The sequence below is a fragment of the Papio anubis genome, chromosome 16 (genome assembly GCF_008728515.1).
Source record: "Papio anubis isolate 15944 chromosome 16, Panubis1.0, whole genome shotgun sequence".
NCBI classification, from domain to species: domain Eukaryota; kingdom Metazoa; phylum Chordata; class Mammalia; order Primates; family Cercopithecidae; genus Papio; species Papio anubis.
In genome coordinates, this window is record NC_044991.1 from 88,236,089 (window position 1) to 88,249,366 (window position 13,278).

Consider the following 13,278-nt stretch of genomic DNA (forward strand, 5'->3'; position numbering starts at 1 on the left):
CGTGAGTGAGTTTTCAAGAGATGTGATGGTTTTACAAGGGGCTCTCTCCCCTTCACTCATACACACTTCTCTTGCCTGCTGCCATGTAAGACATGCCTCTTCCCCTTCCGCCAAGATTGTAAGTTTCCTGAGGCATCCCCAATGCTGTGGTCCCTTTGCCATATCTCCCACCGCTCTCAACTTTGCACTGGACTTCCAACAAGGAAGAGAGATGGCCTTATCCCCATTTCACAGATAAGGAAACTGAGCATCAAGGAATGTGCAACCAGCAGGTGGCAAATACCAGTCTTTTCTTTATAAATGACCCAGTCTTGGCTATGTCTTTGTTGCAGTGTGAAAATGGACTAATACAAAAGCCATCTCACCAGCCCTTGCTTGCATGGGCCATTGATTTGGACTTGCCATCAGGGCCCAGCGACCCTGGCCGGGCATCCCTTGGACCACTCCTCACACTGCCCAGGCTGACAGGGGATGACCCTTGAAAGGCCCGGCTCCCTCTCCACACAGCTGCTAGGCTTATGAGCTCTGAAAGGTGCAGGCCTCCAAGAGCCTCCATTTGACCCTTGATAATGAGAGGGGAAGAAGAGCCATCTCTCAGCCCACGGTCGGAAGGAAGTGGGCTTCATACTCATTTGCATAGCTCCTCTCAACCTGGCCATTCCTCTCAACTTGGCCCCTTCCTTTTTCAAGTAGCAAGGAAAAAGGCTGAGAGAACCAGGGGAGGGAGGCTCTTAGTAGGTCTTTAAAAGGGGCTATTTTGTTTCATTTATCTGAAAAGTCACACCATGCATGGTGAAGGGGGAAGAAGGAGAAGAGGAGGAGAAGGAGGACTCGTGGAGGATGGCTGGCACCTGGGAAAGCAGATCCCCTCAACCTCTGGCTCCGTGAGTGACACAAACGTCTGTTCTGGGACATCCTGCAGGAGGTGACTCTCCCTGACTCGAGCTGAGCCTGCTCACCACAGTGTCTGGTATGCATGATATTTCTCTTATTTGCTAGGTTCAAAGCTTTGTGCCCACAGTTTCTTTGCTGGTTCTTTCACACGTCTGCCCAGGGCCCAGGCCTGCCATGTCTGGAGTGCTTCCTGACCCCCACATGCCTGTCACCTCCTTCAGTTCTCTGCTCACTCATTACCTCCCCATGGAGCTCTTTCCCCAGCCCCGCTGCCTGGCCCCATCCAGACTTCCTCACCCATAGCGAGCTCTGCCTGCGCTGGCTCCTTGTATAGACTGGCTCCTCTTCTGGGTGGCCGGAGCAGTCTGGTTCAAGGTATAAGAGCCTCCTCTGCTCTGTAACTGCTGTGGTTGAGAGGCCTAACTCGAACCCCAGGTACAAACCGGAGTCACAACCAGGACATTCAGCCACACACATGAGTTTCCCAGGACAGGGCTATACGTGGCACAGCAACCCGTGTGTAGAAGTCTCCTGGAGCTTCCGTAACCAATGACCACAATGGGGAAATATATTCCCTCCCCGTTCTGGAGGCTCAAAGTCTGAAATCAAGGTATCAGCAGGGCCATCCTCCCCATAGAGGCTCTGCGGGAGGACCCTTCCTGGCCTCTTCTAGCACTGGTGGCTCTTGGTGTTCCTTGGCTTGGACATATCACTCCAAAGTCTGCCTTCATTTCACATGTTTTTTTCCTCTTCTTTCCCTGTCTCTGCTCTGTGTGCCTATTTTTATTTTGTATTCTTTTGAGACAGGGTTCTGCTCTGTAACCCAGGCTGGAGTGCAATCCAGCTCATTGCAGCCTCAAACTCCCAGGTGCAATCATGGCTCACTGCAGCCTCAAACTCCCAGGCTCAGGTGATCCTCCTACCTCAGCCTCCCAAGCAGCTGGGACTACAGACGCATGCCACCATGCCCAGCTAATTTTTTTTTCTTTTAAAGATGGGGTCTCGCTATGTTGCCCCAGCTAATCTCAAGCTCTAGCGCTTAAGAAATCCTCCTGCCTTAGCCTTCCAACATGCTGGGATTACAGGTGGGAGCCACCATGCCCTGTCTATTTAAGGATACTCGTCATTGGATTTAGGGTCCACCTGGAGGATCCAGGAAGATCTCATATCAAGATCCTTAACTTAATCACCTCTGCAAAAACTCTTTTTCCAAACAAGGTCACATTTATAAGTTCTTGGTGTTAGCACACATATCTTTCTGAGGATCACCATATACTTACAAATAATAAAATTGTGCACATTGTATAAACACTGATGGCATGCCAGTCAAAGTGTTACATACTTCACTTTTGTTTGCTCGTTTGATCTGATAGTCCCTTTGCTGTATCTCCCCCCGCTCCCAACAGGGAGTTGCACTGGACTTCCAACAAGGAAGAGAGGTGGCCTTATCCCCATTTCACAGATAGGAAACAGCATCAAGGAATGTACAACCAGCAGGTGGCAAATACCAGAACTCAGATGTGTGTCTTCCAGGCTTCCAAGGCTGTGCTCCCACATACCCTGCAGCAACTGCCTTGCAGATGAAGGAGCTGGGGATCAGAGGCTTGCCCCAGTCCCCATGACTGAGAAGTGATGAACACAGACCTGAAATTCCACTGCTTCCCATTCCATGCTCTTGCTGCTATAAGATGCCTCCTCCTCAGGGTCCAAAGAGGATAGAGCAGCCTCTGGTCAGATGGCACCATGTGCTGGGTTACAATGCAGAAAATCTTCCCTCCCTTCTTCCCGGGGCCACTTGCCTCATCCCACTGAAGTCTTGCCTCATCCCACTGAAGCAGGGCTTGGATAAGTAGCTTGTTCAGGCCAATGGAACATAAGCAGAGACAACATGCCAGTCCTGAGCCAAGCCTAGAGGGCACCTGGTGCTTCCTCATGGCCTGTTGTATTCCTACTGTTACCACAAGAAACCATGCCCTGGGTAGCCACTAGTTCAAGGATAATGGGAAGCTCAAGGAGCAGAACTCAACTCAAATCATAGCCTGGAGCCTGGAACCTGGAGCCAGGAGCTGGGAGTCCGGAGTCCAGCCTAGCCCAGCCGTGGTGCCGGGCAACTCTCTTACTGGCTCGTAAGTGATAAATACCCGTTGTTTTCAGTCTCTGGGTTATGGAAAGATTTGTTATTCCAACATTGCTAACTGATACAGATAGGTCTAAACTTGGATGGTTAACAAATACGGAATATATCTTAAGAATAACAGATTATTCTCTGGTTCAGAAAAAAATGTACAACATAAAATCCAAAATAGAAGGCCCCATGCTAACTAAAACCAATACGCAAGCTAGCTCCTTACAATTTAAAAGGGAATTGGAATTTGAGATGGGACAGGGGTTTTTCATTTGAGGTGTTTTGAATGGAAGCATCAAGATCTCCACAAATGTACTTCTCACTTTTTAAAGGCTTTTGTTTATACCTAACACTAAACTGATGCTAGATTGAAACATCAATTGACAACCTGATATGGTCAATGAAGAATGTTCAACTTACATGGAAATCCATGTACAAACATGGGCCTTCTATTCAGTCAGTCCCAATTGAAAATTTTCATCTCAAAATTCACTCTAATATGTGGATTGTGTTTATTTATGGGTGACAGCTAATTTGCTTTCTTCCTGTAATAAAATAATTAAAATATTTTGCTCTCTGAGTTGTATTTTTTCAGGGTAATCCTTTCATTAAAAGTCATTTAATATCCTTCTGTTCTGTTATCTGCTACATTTCAACTTTTGTGTTTTCTCTGCTTTCCTTGTCTTCTGTCATATTTCCCCTTTTTGTTCTTTTGTTATGATGGCTTATTTTCTGCCCTAAAACAAGCTTTGAACTTAAAAACCTGAAAAGCATTTTATTTGGAATAAAAGAATCCGCAGTGTCACACATTTGTCAGCTAATATGTTCCTTCCTATGCTTTGTTTTAATTTTTCAGAGTGATTGTTTATGAACGAAGCCTTTGGTTTCTCGGAGGCTGGTTTGGTCTTTCTACCCATTCTTCACAGAAAACGATAATCCTCCTGATAGCATAATCATCACCGTAGCAACCGAAGGCGATGTCACCAACAGGATTATGACTTAAGAGCCCAGATTTGCATCTCACACCCGCTACTTACGCGCCAGGCGCCTCTGTGGATGCCACTCCACAGCCTCGTGTGTTAAGAGGCACACAAGAGCTGCCTGATTGGCTCCCAAGCTCAGAACCAGGAGCCAGGGAAATCATAGCGAAATCTGAACCTGATGTGGCCCCGTCAGCATCACGCACACACTCAGAGCAAAATGACCTGCTCTTCAATGTAGTTTGGTTTAGTTTAGTTCAGTTGTCCTGCCCACCGGCTCCTGACCCTCCCGCCACTGAGGGGTGGTATTTGAAAGCACAGGTGAGTGCTTCATAGGTACCAGGTGCATGATCTAATTCTGGGTTCCTCAATCTTTTAACAGCTTGAGAAGAACAAATCAAAGGACCGATGCTCGCCTGGGTTTGGATTCCTCCTTTAGCCTTTGGCAAGTTACTTAACTGAGTAAATCCTCAATTTCCACCATGACAAAGGAAAGATGGTGTGCGACTATTATGTTTTTATTCCGGATTGAACTACTCAGTATATTCACAAGACCACTGAAGGCAGCACAGGGAAGTTCGTGTGGGTTGGTGCTGTGCTCATCAAGTCCACAGACACCTTAGGGGTTGTCAGGATATTATTGGGTCTTCTAGGTATCCCAGTGGTTTGGTTGGTGATTGCTCACCCATTTCACAGATGGCAAAACTGAGGCTTAACGGAGTTTCCTGTGATGCTCCAGATCACAGAGCTAAAAGGAGTAGAGTGATGGCTCAGACGTGGGCCTCCCAGCTCAAGTTCTGTGCTCTGGACAGAAAGTCAGGGTGACCCTGAAGGACGGGGCAGCTGTGCAGGGACAGGATAGGCCCATCCTGGAAGGCTCATTGGCTGAGGGAAAGAGGATACAAGGGAAATAATTCCCTTTCATCCATCCATCCCCGCTATTGTTCCTAAACTTCCCTTCCATCCCCAACTTCTTTCCTTTCTTCTCCTTGGGACAGCAACGGCACAGAGAGTGGGCCACCATCTCTTACTGCCCACTCAACCTTTGCTGGGGACTGATTCTTTCAGCTCTACATAGAATTCAAGAACTATATTTGGATCTGCTTCACAACAGTAATCCCCACAGCCTTAAAACATGCAAAATAAATCATCCATCAGCATTTTACAGTACATTTATAATTTTTTATTTAAATGTTTAATATCATAAAACAAGCTTGGCTCATGGAGAAAACTTGATTTCATGAGAAGAAATTGCTCTCTTTTAAGTGAAAGTAAATACTCTTTAGGGCATCCCCAGAGAGGAAATGAAGATGCAGGAAGGTGGTCCCAAGTCGGCCAAATCTGGCAATTATTCTCTCAAAGGCAGCAATGTGTCACAGCAAAATGCAACAATTCCCTCAGTAACCGGTGGGACTGATTTATGAGCAAAAGCAAAGACATTGTTCCCCAAACAACCTTTGAGTTACTAACTACCTGAGAGGGAAGACCATAGAAGGAGGGGGACCCAGGAGGCTCAGGGATGCAGACCAGCTCTGGGAAGGACCTGTCTGTCACCTTTCCTCAGGGTTCTGTTACTTTGAATGGCAGATCACCATCACCTTCAAGCCCTGGTCTTGTTCTCTGATTGGTCATTCTTAGATAGAGATAGGCTGCCCATTAAGACCCATTGTTCTGACTCTGAAATGAAGGAGAATGAAGCAATTAACATCTTGGCAGTGGGCAGAATTAATCATGCTTGGCCATTTTATTTAAGTTCTCCCCGCAAATGCAGCACCGAAAGGCACTTATTAGTTCACACAAAGAGGCATCTCTGAACAGCAAACATTCAATTATTCCGATGTTTACTGTTGAGAAAACTACAAAAGAAAATATGCATTCAACAGACACATTCTGAAAGGTCTTATAAAAATGAGGCTATTTTCACAGTTTCTAAGGCATATCCTATAATTTTGTTTTTTAATCATTGCAACCTACTGGATTCAATATTAGATTCTTATTTCTACCTCTCCAAACCCTCATCATAGTCTTCTGGCCATTCAGCAAAATACATTACATTGCAAAGCTGAACGTAAGCATAGTCACCTTACATTCAGCTTTGCAATGTCTTACCTCCACTGTCACCAAATTAGGGAGCACCTCAGATCAGGTTAAGGAGAAATGACATATGAGATTTGTAGACGGTCTTCCTCTCTCCCATGACCATAGTGGTCATGTGGTTGCACTGATTACCTGATTAATGGCCTCCTCATATCCCTCTCCCACTGACCCTGGGCTCAGCCAGGTGACTTTCTATGGCCAATGGATGTTAACAAATGTGACCCGAGCCAAGTTCTGAAAAGATATTCACTCTTTTTGACCTCTGCCAACACCAAGAGAACATATTCAGGGTTGATTGACAGAAAAATAATCTAAAAGATATCTAGAGGAGATTGGACTGGCCTCCAGAACCACCCTGGACCAGCAGCCCCCAACCAACATGCAACTGACTGCAGCACAGCGAGCCACCCCATTAGAGGCAGCTGAGCCTGGCTCAGATCAGCAGAACTGCCCAGCCAATCCAAAACTCAAGGAAAAATAGTGAATGGTACTTCTTTCAAGCCATTCAATGCTGGGATAATTTGTTATGTGGCACTATTGAGGCAATAGGTAGCTGATACAAACCTAACTCCAGTTGCCATTCATTAAGCACATGTTATGTGTCAGGGATGGTGCCTGACACTTTACAGACACAACTCTGATCTGCCCAATGATGCCACCATTCAGGTGTCATTATTCTCATTTATATAGATAAGGACACATGTCTTACACAGTAGAGTTTAGTAAGCATGTGAGAAGCTATGTTTGGACCCACAGCAGTCTCCTCTTCTCTCAAGTCACCTGGATCCTCAGTGACAGGCTGCCCTGAATCCCTGGCTCTGGTGCCCCCCTCTGAGCATAAACAGGTCATCCTGTGAATACCAACAACCTCATGTTGACCAGGAAGGACTAAGCCGTGCCTCTGAAGTGCTGGCACGTCACATGGCCAGTCCTGGAAATGTTATACGGGCTTGAGCAAAGCCCACCTTGAATGTCTAAAAATAAACATGGGCCAGGAGTTCCTATCTGCAGCCACTCATCAGCATTTTATCCTCCCAGCTCACCCACTCATCACACTGTGAAATGGGATTGCTCCAAACAAACCCATACAAGGCAGATGCCCAGCCCATCACGCATGCCCAATGATGGGGGAAGTGAAGGTCGCTCTCCCACAGCAGGCCTTCCCCCGAGATCACCCTCTTCTGGCATAAATAGAGTGTACCTGTGGTGGACCAAACTCATCCAACTCTCGTTCTGAATGTCCTCCTGGCAGAAGCTGGCTACTCTTAGCTGAATTCTGCTTTGTTCCCTGCTAGGCACTGGCCTGGATGCCATGAAAGGGCCAGGAGCTTGCCAGTCCTCCTCACTGTATCTGCAACTTTTAAGCATGATAAGAAATACAACAAGTGTTTGTAGACGAATGAGTGGTCTAAATGTACATATGAGGAGTTTTACGAGCAATGCATCACAACTCTAGTGTTTCTTGGCTTTGATTGCACACTAGAATCATCTGAGCTGTTCTGAAAAACACAAATGCACAGCCCCCATCCTGGAGCAACAAAACATCCTGGGCTATTTGAAAGATTCCTGAGTAGAGCTGTTGCTTGAATTCTCTCTGGGTCAATCTGATGTGCAGCCAGGGTTGAAGGCTACCCTTCTCTCCTATTTCAATTTAAACACAGAATTTTAGCCAACTCCTTTCTAACCCTCATGATGTGATGTCATCTCTCCAGGGAGATTTTGCAGTGTTCCCAGGAGAAGGCCCAGCAAAACTTGCGGCAAGAGGAAGTAAAAATCCTGCCCCTGCCCCTTCTATCCATGCCTGCAGGCGGCTGCACATACTTGTTTTCCCTGCAGCTGCTTGCACATGTAATGGCTTCCAGGATAACCAATGAGCTGGAATCAGGAAGATGTGGCTGGGGGAGGGGGCTTCTCATCTGTAAGCTGGGGAGACTTGTGGCGCCTTACATGGACTCAGCTTCTTACCAGTCCCCGAAGGCCCCGGGATTTTCAAATCTGAAGCACAAGGTGGAAACTCAGCAGCACAAGGTGGGAACCCTCCGGCCCCCTCCCTGTTGTCCTCCATGAGCTCCTGGGCCCGTTAGTCTCAGAGCAAAACCACAGCTGGTGGGACTTAGCGGATTTTGAGAACATGTTGATTATGAATATTGTCCCTTTCAGGCAAGTTAATGAAGCATCCAATTCATGCCAGCTTTTATCTGTGAGAGAAACACCAGCGAGCAAGGTAGAGACACCAAGCCAAACCCTGATGTGTAAGTATGAACTTCATGTTAATTAGGAAACGGGAGAATGTGTGGGTTTCTCTAATGCAGACTCATGATACGAAGTCAGCTGACTCAAATGCTCTCAACCTGAGCTTCGGGTCATTTGTGTTAGCTCTAAGGTCATCTGAGGCAGACACATTGAACCTGACCTTGAGAGTATCCTTGACCACTTGACCAAGAGGCCAGAGACTCTACAAGTGTGCTCAGGCCGGACAATTTCCTGTGCCTGGCAGGAAGACTCAAGATGCCAGCTTCTCCCCTAAACCATGTGAACTCATCAACATGCAGCCATTTTAAACTATAAAAACGGCAATTTCAACTGAAACAGTGGACCATTGCCTATTTTACTGGAAATTTCTCTCTTAGAATATGATGGAAAGAGGATTGGGTGTAAGAGACCTGGCTGCAAGGCTCACCTCCACTAAGTGACCATAGATATTTTGGACACTAATGTACCGTGAGTCACCTTATTCCTTTGGCCCACAGCTTCTTCATCTGGGAAAGGAAGACATTGGATTGTAAAGTAAGAATAACCCACATTTTTTTATCGTTTGCAATATGCTAGGCAATGTGCTAGTTACTTAATTATCAAAGAGACAATTAACATTGAAAAGTAGTTATTAACTAACTCTTCACCAACCCAGCAGGTGGAGACTGTCATTATTCCCATTTATTAGATTGGGTCATTGAGCTCAGGATGGTGCATGTGCTGCATCTGAAAGGCTGGGGTCTGGTGCTCACTTCTGGGCTGTTGATGACTGGGTTCAGATGCATCATTGTGCATCCCTTTCTTAGCAGAGGATTCCTTGCTGCTCTACTATGGACAATGTATTGCTTTACAGTCTTTTCACTGGAGACCACTCACCGGCAATGACATTTGTAGAAAGCAGTCTCTAAGCTGCAAAGCCCTGCCTGTCACCAGACCTATGTAGAGGGAATCTCACTTGCTTTATGATGTCCAGGGTGCTCCTCGTGTTGCCTTGTGGGTTTTATTTTCCTGTTGTCCACTGGATATGGCCTACTGGCATTTAGCATGAATTTCCAGCTCCTCCACAAGCTCTTCTTGTACTACTAAGGTTGAAAAATTAAACAATACATTTTCTAGAATCTCTTTGTGGTGAACTGATAGAAACGTGGTCCCCAATGATCCCCACCCACTGGTATTCATGCCCCTGTGGAATCCTGCATCCTCATCAGTGTGAGGTGAGCTAGTGACATGTTCTAGCCAATAGGATGATGGGATGACACGTGTAATTAAGGGGATAAAATTTCACTTCCTTGATTAGCTTACAAGAGATTGTAACCTCCATCTTGCCAGTAGACTCTCTCTGGCTATCTCAGCTTCCAGGATGTAAGCCCTCACATTGTGGAGTTCCCTGTGGTAAGGAACTGGAGTGGAGGGTGGCTCCATGCAACAGCCAGCAAGGAACTGAGGCCTCTGTCACCCCTGGAGCAACTGAGCTTACCAAGAACCCGAGTGAGCTTGGAGGCAGAGCTTTCCCCAGTTGGGCTTTCAGATGAGACCTCAGCCCCAGCTAAGGCACCATGATGGTAGCCACAGGAGGAATGGGACACAGCCAAGCCCACCTGGATCCCTGATCCACAGAAATCGATAAATGTGTGCCAAGTTTGCTGTAATCTGTTAAGCAGGAATAGGTCACAAACACACCTTCACCCACAGATGAGATTGAGTTTGGTCAAGCAGAAAGACGCTTCCCAGGGGGATGTGGAAGAAATGAGGCCATCTCCTGGCTTCCCATGGCTGATTCTGCCAGCACCAGCACTTGTGTCAGGCCACCAACTGAGCAGGTGTGGAGAGGACATTACAGCCTCCATAGCTGCATGATACTGTCCGGGTGTCCTCATAGTTACAATGGTGGCAGCAGATTCCTGAGCCCCATTGCCCAACCAAGAGATCTCTGTTTTCATGTATTGTTGGGATCAATATTTCCATGGCAGTCTCCTGATTCCTCACTTTCCTGATGGTGAAAGAAATGGCAGCTGCCTGGCAGGTCATTCTGCAGCACACACTCACTCTGCAAGGTGGCACGTCTCCGAATCCCCAGAGTCCACTTCTCCTTCCATCTGATAATTTCATGACCACTTGATTCCCTGTATTCAGCCACTTTCACCTCAAGTAGTTTCTGTTTCCTGCGTGGAGCCCTGAAGGATCCACGTGGTATCTGGATTGTTTCCTAGAAAGTGAGGAAAGTCCTTCAATTTTCTCACCACAAACCTGAGTGCTTTTTCTCTGTGAGAATTCAAGAGACTTTGAATCTTGGCCAAACACAAATTAGACAACATAATCCTACCTCAAATACATATGGGGCTCTATCATTTACCAAGCTGTGCCATAGAACTCCTTTCTTTTACACCCTACACAACTTTATGAAGTGGGTGTACTTCCTCCCTTCGCCATTTTATAGATGAGAAAACTGTGGCTCAGAAGCAGAACATATGCTGACCAGCTGGGAATGACAGAGCCAGGACTCCACCCAGATTCTACACTAGCTTTAATGCTTTCTTCCCTCCATATGATGGCAGTTGCTGTGATTTATTATTCTTGTGACTTCACCAATGATGCCATGCTTAAACCCTCCAGCTTCTACAAACATGAACCACAAGGTGGAAATGGCCACTCAGTTTGACTTTTTGGACATTATTTTCTCAATCCCATCCCCAGGATGCTTACTTGACTGCTGTGTGAGAACTGGCTTATCCACTTGTGTTTGTTTTGTTTTGTTTTGTTTTGTTTTGTGTTTTTTTTGTTTTGGTTTGTTTTTGAGGCAGGGTCTCACTCTGTTGCCCAGACTGGAGGGCAGTGGTGCAATCATGTCTCACTGCAGCCAAAAGTTCCCGGGCTCAAGCAATTCTCCCACCTCAGCCTCCTGAGTAGCTGGAACTACCGAAGCATACCACCACCCATGGTTAATTTTTGTACGTTTTGTAGAGATGGAGTTTCACCACGTTGCCCAGGTTGGTTGTGACCTCCTAGGCTCAAGCAATATGCCCACCTCAGCCTTGCAAAGTGCTGGGATTACAGGTGTGAGCCACCATGCCTGGCCCCATCCTCTTGTTTATTTACAAACATACAAGTGGGTGCTAGCAACAAGATCAGGGTGCTTCTGATCCTTCTCTCACCAGGGTGAACAGATTTGGAGGCATGTGCACTGCCCAGCTCATCTTCTTCCTTTGCACACAGATGGCATCCTCTAATGCAGCCCCATGTCCATGGAGCTGTGCTCATTCAGAGGAAGTGCCTTTCCTGAATTTGTGTGTCCCAACTGTTGTTTTTCTCTAATTTTCCCAGTGTATTAGTCTGTTCTCACTCTGCTAATAAGGACATACCTGAGACTGGGTCATTGATAAAGGAGAGAGGTTAAATTGACTCACAGTTCCACATGGGTGGGCAGGCCTCACAATCAGAGCTGAAGGTGAATGAGGAGCAAAGGCACATCTTACATGCTGGCAGGCAAGAGAGCTGGTGCAGGGGGACTCCCCTTTATCAAATCATCAGATCTCATGAGACTTACTCACTATCACAAGAACAGCATGAGAAAGACCCACCCCCACGATTCAATTACATACCACTGCGTCCCTCTCATGAACATGGGAATTATGGGAGCTACAACACAGCCAAACCATATCAGCCAGTCTCCTATCAGCTGATGGCAGCCCTATCTAAGCTGAAGATACAGCTGTGAACAGAACATTTTGGAGCTCCTCAAGTAGTCTGTCCATCACCAAGAAGGCTTCCTAATGTCCTTGAGATCCGTTTCAACACTTCAAACATTCTTTCTTCTGTAAAGAGTTCCTTCCTAGTCTGTGTGTTCAAGAGACCAGAATTAAGAGCAATGGGCAGGCCAGACATGGTGGCTCACACCTGTAATCCTAGTACTTTGTGGGACTGAGGCCGGAAGATCACTTGAGCCCAGGAGTTTGAGATCCAGTCTCAACAACAAAAATTTAAAAATTGAGCATGGTGGTGCACCCTGAAATCCTAGCTACTTGGGAGACTAAGGCAGGAGGACTGCTTGAGTCTGAAAGGTCAACGTTACAATGAATTATGACGATGCCACTGCACTCCAGCCTGGACAACAGAGTGAAATCTCATCTCAAAAAATAAAAATGAGCAATGAGTGGAAATATCTGGGAGACAGATATGGGGGTAGGGGAAATGCCTGATTATTCAAGCTTGCTGGAGAGCACCTTCTCTAAAATTAATAGGGCCCAATCTCCAGGGAAGACTAGGCAGAGCCTGGACACCATGGAACAGTTAACAAGGAAACAGCATGGTCTTTGCAGGAAGCACCATCTTAGCCAGTGACGTTCCGGGAATCCCCATAAGTCCCTCCTTCTCGACACTTTAGATCACCTTTCAGCACATTCACACAACCACTGGGTGGGGAATATTCTCTAAAGTAATTGTCTTCGTCTCTGACCTCATTCCATGGTTGCGATAGACAGGCCAAGTGCCTGAAGCCGTGGTCCTCGGACCATTTTACCTTTTAACTGATCTGCGACAGGAAGCAGGTGGACCAGGAGACATCTGTTGCTTGTGTTTCTTGCAACCAGGCAAATGGTAAGTTGCAAAGATGGGGAAAAAGGTTCATTTTTAAAGTAAAAGGCAATATGCTTCCTTGACTATATTGTGAACATTTCGTATGCTAGTGGGATGTAATTGGGTTTTCTAAACACCTTACCATCTGATTCAGACTCGGGAGGACTTTAAAGAGACTTGAAATAAAAATTTGCAATTGTCTCTCAGAGCCCAAGCCCAGAAGCCTAATTACCTGCTGAAACTAATTGCTCCCATCTGAGCCTCCTGCTGTAACTCCCCACAAAGGGCATGAAAATGAGATGGGTCAGGAAAGTTGCAGGCCAGAGCCAGGAGCCCAGGAAAGCAAGACGTGCTCAC

The 13,278-nt window shown here is 46.5% G+C and overlaps 1 long non-coding RNA gene across 3 annotated transcripts; it reads left to right on the forward strand.

The window, feature by feature from the left end:
- The first annotated feature begins 4,013 nt into the window (after positions 1-4,013).
- LOC103887891 lies at positions 4,014-9,467 on the forward strand. Of its 3 annotated transcripts, none has more exons than XR_001891737.3 (3): positions 4,014-4,320; positions 8,257-8,348; positions 8,727-9,467. It is a non-coding gene; the product is annotated as an uncharacterized LOC103887891 (long non-coding RNA). The 3 variants fall into 3 exon arrangements; XR_001891738.3 differs by having other exon boundaries at positions 8,847-9,467; XR_652152.4 differs by lacking the exon at positions 8,727-9,467 and adding an exon at positions 8,473-8,685 and having other exon boundaries at positions 4,018-4,320.
- The last annotated feature ends 3,811 nt before the right edge of the window (positions 9,468-13,278 follow it).